Genomic DNA, 12,331 nt, shown 5'->3' with positions numbered 1-12,331 from the left:
GCAGTGAACTTGTACCAGCTACACGTGCTCTAATATGGAGTCCTCCATGCAAGCACAGTAGATAGGGGTTTGGGGAATTTGGGGAAGGCCTTCCTAAAATAGGGAGTGAGGGGAAAAAACTGGACCAATTTTGTTTGCCTTCACCATGCCAGTTTGCATGCCATGCTGGTCCGAAAATGAAGCATTTGGCTGCCTGAGGAATACGGGGACTTTAGCTTCTTATTGAATACTTTTGGCAATTGTACCAAAATGTCATGTTTTTACTGGGTTTTGATGACTATTTTTAACGCTTCTATTCATATATTCCAAGAGGAACTGAATGCTGACGTAAAGACAGCAAGCAGAATACCATTAACTCAAAACCAGGGCTTTCCTCCTCCAATTATTTTCGGCATCGTTCAGAGTCCACATTATGCCCCCAAACCACACCTGGCTGTTAGGTCACATGGAAAAAGATCAGAGGGGGTTGAAGGAGAACAGGAATTATGCCAAAGCTGTGCTGTTATTACCGAATCACCTATGAAACATAGGAGAGAGAAACAGAGATTTCATGAGGTTTTAGTGCATTTGGGCTCTCAACAGTGAGATGCAACACATCCTTCAAATCACCTTACCCTGCCAGATAGTCTTGAAGTGGAAACACAACCGAACAAAAGGTTTGAAGGCAAATTTTGATCTAAGTGTGCAATGTGCTCCATGAGCCCACCAACCCTCTTCCCAAGATGGCACTCTCCCCCCATCCAAGCCCCAGGATGAACCCAGCAACTCCATCCTCTTCTCAAGGGAACCAGGTGCTCTAAAAGCAAGGGATACCCTGGGGGAAAGGGGAGAAAGGGGTGGGCAAATGAGACAAACACACTTGAAGTAACTGATTTACAGATTCACCATTTACTGGATTCCTTGTGAATAACCAAGGATATTCTTTGCAAGTTCAGACATGATACAAGCACACATGCACAGGGAAACCAAAGTCCACCGATTGTTTTTTGATCCTTTCCATTTTTTGTCCTTTCTGGAGAAGCTGGAATCCGGGTGAGTCTCAGCCTTTATCCAGAAATGAGTTCATGCACTGAAAGAGGACTCTTCGTGATCCTGAATGTCTGATGCTTCACAGCATTTCTTGCATAATTCACCTTAAAAGTGGAGTTACCAGCAGGGCAGTCAAGTGAGAAGCATATAATGGCCTGTGATCATCAGACACAGCTTCCAGGGAAGGGGAGCCATCGGTTCAGCTTCTTGTAGTAGTAGCCAGAGGGAGCTGTTTGGAGACTTCTCCCAGGAGCTGACTTAGCGTATCCTCCTCTTTGCCATAAAGGACACCAAAGGGCACCCCTTCTGTCCTGTCTTCCAAAGGCATACAGCAGCAAACAGCAGCAAGTTTCTGGCAGCGTGTTGGATGTCTGACCATGAGAATCAGCAGCAAGAAGCAAACTGTGCCAGAGCAAATCGCTCCTTGTGCCTCAGAAGCCCAAGCCATCCTTCAACAGTTGCTGCTGGAGGCTACCCCTTACTTAAAGGATAGCATCATGAGAAGCACATATTGCACAGCAAAACCTATGCTCACCCTTTTATGCCTCCCACCCCTTAAAGAACATACAATATATATTCAGTGTACCATCAGCCCACTGCTGCAGGTGGAGCTCTGTGAGGACGACACAGTCGACCACGGATACAAAGGCCAGCAAATAAATGATTCTATAAGTGTCAGACATTTCAGTCTAGGACATTAGAGATTCATTGCCCACACTGCGGCAAGAGCTGTTAAATTAACCCAATCTCAGTAGTCTCAGCCTTCCACAGTCACTTGGAGTACCATATATATCAGAGACTCATTTAGCATCTTGAAAAATACCCTTTCCTTTAACTGATTATAATGTCCCTGCACATCAAATACAGTTGCCAGAGCATTGAGTGAATGACAAAAAGAGACAAGAGTAAAAATAGCTTACAGAAGTAACATGTTCTTTCATGATTACATCTGGGGGTACACAAGAGGGTCTCCTGGCATGCCAGTAACCTTATTCACAGCCTGGAAAGTTCCACAGAGGAAGAATGTAATACGATTAAGTACAGCAGCCCTGTAAACCAGGACACATGAATTATTGCTTTGCAAACTATGTGCTGCACTTCCTTGGGCAAATCACTTTTAGGTGCCTTTTCCCCTCATATTCCCTCAATCTACCTTGTATAAATCAGTCTCCATCTCTTCTGAGCAAGGGAAAATCTCCTTCCATGTACTAAGGACACTGACTGCACATTCAGAGTGAGCCTGTAAGTTCAACCTTACGTGCATAACAAGTAAATTACAAAGCATAGCATCTTACCCCACCACATTACTTGTCTGGGTAGTCCATGGAGTCAATATGCACCATAACTGTAACACAGGAGTAAAGCTCTGTTTGGGCCCAGAGTAAAAGCAAGAACTAGTGCTGTATATAGAAGACTGATACACATCCCCTTCCATTACTGAAAGGATGAGCTGCATGCTGATATTTTACTTAAAGGATAAAGTAACCCTAAATATTATCAAATATGAAGGCAGTAAGTTACAGTTTGTAAATGCATCACACGAGCTTGTGGATACATTTAGATCAAAGGAGCATAATGAGATACTCTGAATAATATTTGATAAGCCTAATTAATGAGAACATGCCCAACAGAGTTTTCCAGTAGTAGTACCAATGCCCTGCAGGTACTTGTCCATGTTCCTCTGCATAGGATGGACAAACTTGCATTGTGCTCATGAACATACAGAGTAATTGATTCCAGCTCAAAACCTCATGGATGTAGGGGAAAAAGTGTCTGCATGGCATGATGGTTATAGTCATCCTACTGAAGACCTAAAACAAGACCCCAAATTCCTACTGAAGACCTCAAAAATGGAGCTCTTCCCATTTGTACCACTGGAAAAGAAGAGGATGCTCTGGCCTTGAGATGAGAGCCCACACTAAATCAGAGGTGCCAGACCCCTCCTAGACTCTGCCATGCATTTCTCAATGTTGAGAAAAGCGGAACACAGGCAATCTAGGTTCCCAATTAACTCTAATAAAGATCTCGGACTCCATCACTCATTCACCAGCTCCGAATCAAAATGAGTCAGCCGCATCACAATCAATCCAAGAATGGCTCCTACCTCATAATTTAATCTTTGTAATGGATCGCTTATAATAGATCTGGCTTTCCCGAAGCTATGATCTTGTCCTCTATTACTGACTAAGATTGAAAATTCCAGCTACACATATTCCCTTCCTCTGAATATCTCATCACCTTAAGCAGAAAATATTATGTTGAGAAATAGCCCAATTAAACGTGCAACTATCTGTAACCTTTTGTGTTCCTGTATCAGGTGGTGAGGCAGTAGCAACACTGGAAAACACAGGATCTTTGGGAAATGTAGCATATTATTAGATTTGATGAGATCCATTTTCTTGATGGCTTCTGAAAGATCTTTGAGCTAATTAGCTAAGAATACCACTGAATTATTTAATTATCTCTACTTTTGTGCAATAAAATATGTTGTCATATCACACACTCTATCTTGCTGTTGCTGTTCAGACTTAATGATGCCTTTATAGTTAGCGATTTCCTTTGTTCTCCCTCTGCAAGTGGGTTTTGGTGGTGCTGGCGAAAGGGGGGGGGAAGCAGAGAAGGAAAAATACCAGGTTTAAAATGAATTCTTATGGGTGGGAAAAATCTTGCCATGTGTTTCTCTCTAGCTCCAGTTCCCTCTGAAATAGGCGAAACACGCTGCGATGCCACAGCAGACCCACATACTTCTTGCTAATGCAACAAGGAATGCTTTCCAGAGGAAGAGGAAAGAAAGTATGGCTTCAAGAAATCCTAAATCAGCAAGGAATGTTTTTACCAAGGAAGAGGTAAATTATGATAATTACTCTGACTGGTAGGGTCCTTAAGCATTACTAATTAGCATTTATTGCCTGGATTATTGAAACAATGTGTGTGTTCCCAAGAGCGAAGAAGAACTGGGATGCTCTTTCCTTCTGAGCCCTGGGAACAAGCAAGAATGCGGTGCAGTTGGCAGAGCGGCTCCTCTTCCAAGCACGGTGAGCACCAGCCTTGTGCAGGGCTGCACAGAGGCGCTGGGAAACTTGCACCTTTTGCAAGCCCATGTTGTGAAGTTCTTAACTGTACGGCTGCGTTTCCGCCTCCCAGAGAAGTGACCAAAATCAGGGCAGCACAAAAGGAAAGGGGCCCTTTAAAACAGTCAGAATCATTGGACAATGGGTCAAGCTGCAGATGAACATTTACCTTAAACTCTGCGTGCTGCAGTGTTTTCTATTATTACTGGGGTTATATGCAGACCTATTATGAATTCACATTTCATTAAAGTATGGAAGTCTGGCCAAAGAGACTTCATGACACACAAAGAGTTAATAAATCCAACAGAAAATACAGAGGTTATGCCATTTCCAGCTAGCATTTTGACTGGGTTAATGTGACTTTGTAAGGAGGCTGCAAGCAGCTTTCAACACAAGCTACATTTTAATATCAAGGATTTATCATGTGAAGTTTTGATTTAGAAATCAACTAAAATTAATATTTTAATCAGCACTAGCCACTACATAAGTATTTGAACTATAATTTGGTATTTGGCCCAATAAATCTTTTAAGTGCTTTGGAAATGATTCAGGCAAAAGAGACAGTGAAAGTAGTCTCCATTTTTTGAGCTGCAGTGCTATGCAACTTTAGGTGCTATTAAACCCCATTGGAATAAAAGAGCAACAATGGCAAACTGCAGAATGCCTTGGACCTTTTTTACCTTTTACTGCCACCAAACCCCATGCCTTTCAACTTGGGAAAGCAAGTTCCAGCTAAGCTACAACGGGGTCAAAGCCACAGAGCTAAATGCCACAGTTGCTGCTCAGACAGAACTCCTGGGTGCCAGAGTTTTGCAGAATTAAGGTTGTTTTTCTTAAAAGAGCAATACTTAAAAAATCACGTTTTCTGTTTGGTTTTCCCCTTTTTAATCATCTGCAGCACATACTGCACCGAATGCTAGGGAATATTGCACGGAATGCTTGGGAATGTGCTATATTAAATGCATCTTAGATGCAGTTTTAACTGAAACTAGCCTCAGTCTAGTTATTCTTTTTTACTCTGAATAAGACCTTCAATCCTCACTAAGGCTGACCTGCTTATTCTATTTATTAAGTAAAATTAATGCCTCATATTTATTTTCTCTCCCATTTTCCTCTTCAGATAAAAATAAAGGTATTTCTGGCCGCAGCTTCTTTTTATGCCAAGGAAAACGTACAACTGCAGAGCCTGATGAAATGAGCACTGAAGGAACTATGTAACGCGAAGACAAGAAAGCCTCGTAGCTACATGTAATAAGGCAAAAAAAAGAAAACCAGAACGCCAATATCCCCTTCTTTTGTGTGCCAGGAGGTACAAAACGTTGCAGGAGTAGTTCTGGATTGATTTACGTTTGCTTACAGGGAAAATTATTCCAACTGGATATTTATAATGCAATTAAGTTTCAATAACGCTGACATTTCTTCAGATCACACGCACAAATCTGGCAGAGGAGCCCCACTGAACCTGCCTGCCCTGTGCTCTGAGTTCGCGGTAGGCTGGGGAAGCGGGGCGGGGGGGGAATGCGATATTCCAGTTATTATTCCCTCCTTTTCTTCTTGCGAGAACCTCGCCTTCCCCACTAGGAAAGGCGGAGGGGGGGGGCAGTTTGTGCTTTCCCTCCTTATTTTAATCCCTGCCAATTGTTGGGTTGGGTTGGGTCGGGTGGGTGTCCCCCCCCCCCCATTCGATTCCATTTCATCCGCTCGGCGTGTCCCCAGGCCCCGGCTCCCTCCAGCCGCGCTGTCCCTTTAAGCCGCCAGCCCCCCTAATTGATGTGTCTGGGCGAGTCTAGACTGGCAGTGATTGAACCAGCTCCCAATTATGCTCCTCACTGCGCCGGAGCGGAGCTGAGCGGGGCGCGGAGCGGGCCCTGCCCCCGCCCATTGTTTTGCCGCAGCCCCGCGCAACCCCCCCCCCCCCCCCCCCGCACCCCCCTTTTCCTCCGCACCGCTCCGCACCGCTCCGCACCGCACCGCGCAGCACACAATAGCGGTTCTGCAGGCAGGGAGGGAGGAAAAGAGGTCGGGGGGGTTGTGGCTCCGCGGATGCGGAAGGGGGGTGCGGGCACTGCCGGGGCCGCGCAGGGCTCTGCCTCCGGGAAGGGCAGAGGGAAAAGCATCGCGGGGTGCAGCCAGTCCCTTGCAGACAAAGCGCTCCCCGCTTCCCTTCGTGGAGTGGGGGGGACAGCGATTAAAAGCAGCTTCAAGAGGGGGGGAAAAAAGGGGGGGGGGGTAGTTTTTGCCTGTCTCCGAGGTGGAGATGCGGCTGGACAAAGGTGGTTGGGTTCTCCCGTACCGTGTTGTGATTTCTCATGGCAACCAGGTAACAGAAAATAAAGGCAATGCAGAATTAAGTTTCTCCCTTTGGAATTAGAGGGCGTGCAGAATAATGTACAAATTCAGAAGTAAAAGGCTTTTTTTTTTCGTGGAGGTAAAATAGTCAATGAAATTACAGTGTCAATAAAAAAGGCTAAAATCAAAATCAAGCAACCTTTTCCAGTTCAATAACTATTAAACAACGGGAACCATCCAACACATCCTAAAGCTCTTAGATCCCAAAACGCTACACCGTTTTTGGTGCATTGTGTTTTAAGTTCAAGCATTTGCATTCAAATATTAAACAGTAATTCAGTGCCATAACAAGGTACAGTAACTCCATTATAAATTGCCTTTGCACAACAGCGATAAGAAATACAGTTCCAACCATAATTCATTTTACAGCAATATAAAAATCTAATAAAGAAACACAGCAGCAGGAAACAGTTTGAACATTTCTGATTTGCCATTTACATAGAACGTGGAGTGGAAAAGCAGGAAAGGTTGAAGCTCTAGAGGAGGACTGAAAACTTCAGCATTCACCCAGCGTTTCTTTTCAGCAGTTTCCAACCATTAGTACATGCAACCATTTTATTTCTGTAGCTTATTTTGGACCTATCGGTCCATAAAATCCAACCCGGCTCCTGCCTTTTTTATTTCTTTTTTCCCTTTTTTTATTCTTTTCCCCCCATTTTTTCCTTTTTTTTTTTTTTTCGCATGTGTGTGTCCATAGAGCACATTTCTAAGATTAATCGTTCAGTTTTAAACTTGGGAGCACGAGGCATGCTGGGATTTCAGCTGAGGTCAAGCACCAATGTACCGAGCTGTTACTGTTACGCTCTCAGGGTACTCTGTGTTGCTCTCAAGAAGGAGGGGGGGAGAAGCAAAAAAGAGGAGAGAGATGCTCTATGCAGTGGCCTGCAGGCAAGGCAAATCTCTCTCCGTATGAAAACAGAGGCATGTATATTAATATACCTACATATGTAAATAGATATACATATCCAGGGTTTTATTTACCTACATACATATTCATACACACGTATCATTCGTATGTGTAGCTATACACACACCTCAATAGCTGTATTTCCATGCGTCCGTATCGCGTGTATCTTATCTACACACGCATATATAATAATCACTATATGTGTACACACATACACCCCCATATCGGTATCAGCTGTAAAATTATCGCTTGACTCTACACACACACACACACACACACAAAATCTCTGTCATGCAAACGCTAGCTTGAATTTGAGATGAGATTTTACAGTAAATGGCCACAACCACCGCCCTACCATTAGCCGATCAGCCCTAAGGAGGAGAGATACACTTCTTTTTTCCCTTAAAAGGTCTACTAAACACTATTATATGTGTGTGTATAGGTCTATATATACACACACGCGCGCACACACATAGACATATAAATATAGAGAGGATATACTTATAAAATGAAGATGTCAAAGCACAACTCACAGCTCCCAAGAGCCTAACCCGTGGATTTAAAAGCTAAACATCACAAGTTAGGGTCTCAGGGATTGAGAGGGGCGCAACCAACTATTCCTTGCAAAGAAAAACATATAAATTAAAATCAAAATCAAAACCATAATAATAAAAAACCCCGCAGGGATCCAAGAAAATCAAAAGATAAAAAGGAGAAAGAGGAAAAGAAGAGCAGGCAAGTTCAATTCCTGGCTCAAGATTACAAAACAGGACACACAGGTGGAAGGAAAGAGCTTCTCTAAGGACCCTCTGTTGAGAGAATGCATTCCATTTTTAATCGTTTATACAAAAAAAAAAATGACAAGGCGCGGCAGGTTCCTTACAGCTTCCAACAAGGTCGCTTGCGACAAATACATGAAAAGCCTCCGCATTGGGATAACGAAAAGGAAGGGAAAGAAAAGGGAAGTTTGGGGCAGTGACGGAATTATTTTCATTGTTTCAACGAAAAGGAATGCAGAAATAAGAGCAGGGATATGCAGGCTCTCCCTCCAGCCGCCTGGCACAAAGCATGCAGCAGCATAAAGGCGCTGCCTCCCCGCCCCCTCCGCCAGCCCCGCGGCCGGCAGGGATGGAGGGGAAAAAAAAACCCCGAGTTGCAAGAAAATCAGGTAGAAACTCACCATTTGGAAGCGGGGGAAGCTCCGATCTTCAGCGCCAAGAGCAGGGGGGAAAAGCGCGGCGGTGGGGAGGCGGAAGAAGGACGGAAGGGGGGGGGGGTGTTATCGGTAGCGGGAAGCGGCGGCCCCCGGGCGGGCTCAGGGCAAGGGAAGGGGCAGGGGCAGTGCCCGCAGCAGGCTGGGTGCCCGCCGGGTTTTGACACCCGAGCGAGCGCGGTGGAGCGAGCGAGTGCGAGCGTGCGGTGTGCGCAAGCCGGGGGAGGGAGGCGAGGGTGGGTGTGTGCAGCTGGGCAAGCCGCTTGCATTTTTAAAACATCTTCTTTTTTTTTTCCCTTTTTTTTCCTTTTTTTTTTTTTTTTTTAAGGGAATATATCAAGGAAAAAAAAAAAAAAAAGGGGGGGGGGGAGAAAGGAAAAGGACCCAAATTCCTCCGCAGCCCCTTCGCCTCCTCCCTCCGCGCTCCCACCAATGCTGCTGCTGCTGTTATTATTATTATGATGATGATGATGAAGGAGGGGGGGGGTGGTTTAGAGCCGCGGCCCGCTCCTGCCCCGGTAGCAGCGGGGGGCAGCCCGGAGCCGGTGGCGGAGCGCGGTCACCAGCTCCTGGCAGCCGCTGTCGGGCCGGGGCTGCCGAGGAAAACCTGGAGGAAAAACCCGCTTCCCTAGGAGAGGAGGGTCCCCGAGCACCGTGCACACACACACACACACGTACACACACACACACAAAAGGGACTCCATCCTGCACCGGCTCCTCTCCAAAGCACCTTGTGCAACCCCAGCCAATGGAAATTTACGCCGGCCATAACCGAGAGCAGGATTTCGTCCCCAGCTTGCCACCTCCTTCTCCGTTCTTCTCTCCCCTTCCCTCCCTCCCTTTCCTCCCTCTTTCCACCACCCCCCCCCCCTCCTCCCTACCCCCCGCCCAAATAAATAATACGGATCCGCACCCTCCACCCATCTCTGGAACCGCTTTAGGCCCAGCGGCACCAGCGGGGAGAAGCCGAAACGTTCCGGAGGGCCCGAGTTTAAAAATGCAAAATATCCGCCGCTCCTCGCCCGGCGCTGCCAAACCAGGTCCCGCTCCCGGCCCCGTCCCAGGGCCCCGTCCGTGTCCCCCCCTCCCTCACTCCCGGCCCCGCACCCGACGCTCCCCGCCAGCGCACGGCCGGGGGAGCAGCGGTAACAGGCACCATTACGGAACCATCATCATCATCATCATCACTCACTCCGTCCTTTTCTCACCTCGGGAGTCTGAGCCCATTCACCAAAGTCCTTCCTCGTCCGGGAGCTCAAATCTTTTCCTTTTTTTTTTTTTTTTCCCTTTTATTTTTGTTTTTTTTTGCCCCCTTCTCTTTCCTCCTTGTGGATCAGCCAGTCCCGACATCATTAAACTATAGTCCTCCTCTTCCTCCTCCTTCCTTCTCCCCCTCGCTGTCTCCCCCCTCTTTTCTTCCTATTTTTTTTATTTCAAAAAGGGGGAGCTTGGGGGGGGTGGGGGGTGTAGACATAGCTGCATGAAGTGGCTGCCTTTTCGAAAGCACATTTAATCTTTACTGGCTCCCCTAGGCTTCGATGAAGTAGAAGGGAAAGGAGAGGAGAGGGGGAAAGAAAAAATACAGGCAAGGGAGGCTGTTGAGGGACAGCAAGCATCAGGCTCAAATCAACGACCAGATGAAAATGTACTAGACCACACTGCCCCCTCTCTTCCTCTCGCTCTGTCTCCGTCTCTCTCACACACTCTCACTCCTGGAAAGCTTCAGTGTCTGGTTACAGACTCTTTTGGATCCTTCCCCCCCCCCCCCCCCCTTCCCTCCCTCCCCACCCTCGCCCTTTGCCAACTATCCTAGAGATTCCTTGCATGCCTACTTAAATCTTTAACAGAATAAGGACTCGGCTCCCCCCGCCGCCGCCGCCAGCCTCACACACACACACACACACACACACACACACACACACATATACACATACATACACACACATACACATACACAGACCAGCCCCAGCCACCCCTCCCCATTAATCTCTTAAGCTCCAGGGTGAAACCCGTCGCCGCGGCCGCATCCCGGTTCCCGTCCTTGCGGCCCCGGGATCTTCCCGGGCAGCCGGGCACCCGCTCCCGCCTTCCTAAAGACGTCCGGGAGGGGAGGAGATGGAAGGAGGGGGAAGTGTTGGGGCTGCAGCCCTTCGCCTGGCATCCCTCTGGCTGGATCTGGGCTTTAAAACAATAAAATCCACCGCTGCTATAGCTCGGTTCTCCCCCCCATCCCTGTATCCCCCCCCCGCCACACTGCAGCCCGCAGCCGCCCGTGGAAATCGCACGCCCCACGTCTGCATTGAAGCAGGCAGACTGCCTGGCTCATGCCCGTGATGACTTTAGAGCTGACAATCTCCTCTCCTCGACCCCCCCCCCTTTCCCTACACACACACCCACCCCTCTGCTCAATGGCAGCACTGCTGCCTCTCACACCAGACTATATTTGCAATATGTGCTAATTTACCAGCTATATGCCCTTGGATTTTAAAATGAACTCATCAGTCAATGTTTCTAGTACCGATGCTCCCTCTCTCCCTCACACACACCCTCCACTGCAGACATGTTACTCATTCTCCAAGCATTTCCTCTCCGAATGTCCGTCAGACGCATATACACTTCATTGATCAAACCAAATCCCTTGATAACAATAAATAATAATACAGACAGTTAACATCAGCGGGGAGCAGAGCGGGGGGGGGGGGAGGGAAGAGACACAAAGATGACGACTAAATCTGCATTGTGCTTTATGGGGCTGATCCCTGCGTTTTCCAGAGATGCGCTACACAATGCGGAGCGCAGGTATGGCCCTAAAGACCCAGCACCCACCTTGCCATGCGGGGCCTTACCTGAGACCCATTCTTGCCCCCTCAGTGGGGTGGGTGATGCCTAATACCTGACTCCACACAGGTTTCAAAAGGTGCTTGTGGGAACAGAAGGTGGTACTCACTGCAGAGAGGAAGGAAGCACCTAGCGCAAAATACAGACATAAATAAAGAAGGCAGTTTCTTTGTTATGCTGGGCACTGCAAAGATGCTTAGGGCTTAAAGGTATCCTTGTATCCACATACCCTAATGGGTGCATACTGGGATTTTCAGAAACACCTTCTCAACTCCCACTGAAATCTCTTTCCTTTGTATTATAGGCAGAGAGCACCTATGCAAGAAAGCAGGTTAGGAAGACAGTCTATCAAATATCCCTCTGTTACACGTGCCTGGTATTTCAAGGGCTTTAGGGCTTTATTCCCCCGTTTTGGGGGCTAAAACGGGGAGGTAGGAGCAGCTGCCTCTTGGGATTCTGGCTGGTTAGGCATCTTGTGTGGGTCTGGCAAAGAGAAAGGGACTGCAGCCGAAGTGTTTGGGAAGTTGGGGAGGGTGGGGCTATCTAGCAATCTTTGACTCACTGGGGTAACTCCCTGAACACAGGAATTAAATTATTACTCAAAGCAAGCTACATTTTATGAGCAGCAGCCTTAGGATGGAGTCCTGCATGCATATGGAGTAGGGAACAGCTGAAATGTATGGAAATACTTATACAAGGCAGTCAAATCATTGGGTGCAGTGCAGAAGTCCCTGGGTGATAGAAGAGGTGGTGAAGTCAGTCCATGGATACAAATTTTCTTACTTATACCGATATAATCCTGACTGACATCAATCTAGATAGGGGAAGAATCAAACCCTGTGTAGTGATGGATCTAATCTTTGGGAAAAGTAGACTGGATTAGAGAGACTGTATCTGCCAAGCATCCTTCCACTCCCTCACCAT

At 47.1% G+C, this 12,331-nt stretch overlaps 1 long non-coding RNA gene across 8 annotated transcripts in view; it reads right to left on the bottom strand.

Moving 5' to 3' along the window:
* Positions 1–869: 869 nt before the first annotated feature.
* LOC133220419 (uncharacterized) overlaps positions 870–12,331 on the bottom strand; it is a 78,753-nt gene continuing 67,291 nt past the window's right edge. For 6 of the 8 annotated variants that reach the window (XR_009727715.1, XR_009727714.1, XR_009727718.1 and 3 more), the window contains one exon: positions 870–2,374. This is a non-coding gene — a long non-coding RNA (uncharacterized LOC133220419). The other 2 variants (XR_009727720.1, XR_009727719.1) reach the window with 2 other exon arrangements.

Source organism: Neopsephotus bourkii, unplaced genomic scaffold (genome assembly GCF_033783945.1).
Source record: "Neopsephotus bourkii isolate Nb327-2 ecotype Australia unplaced genomic scaffold, CSIRO-AGI_Nbou_v1 NB_1433, whole genome shotgun sequence".
Lineage (NCBI taxonomy): Eukaryota > Metazoa > Chordata > Aves > Psittaciformes > Psittacidae > Neopsephotus > Neopsephotus bourkii.
Note: the sequence above shows the minus strand (reverse complement) of the source record. Positions and strands in the feature narration are given on the sequence as shown.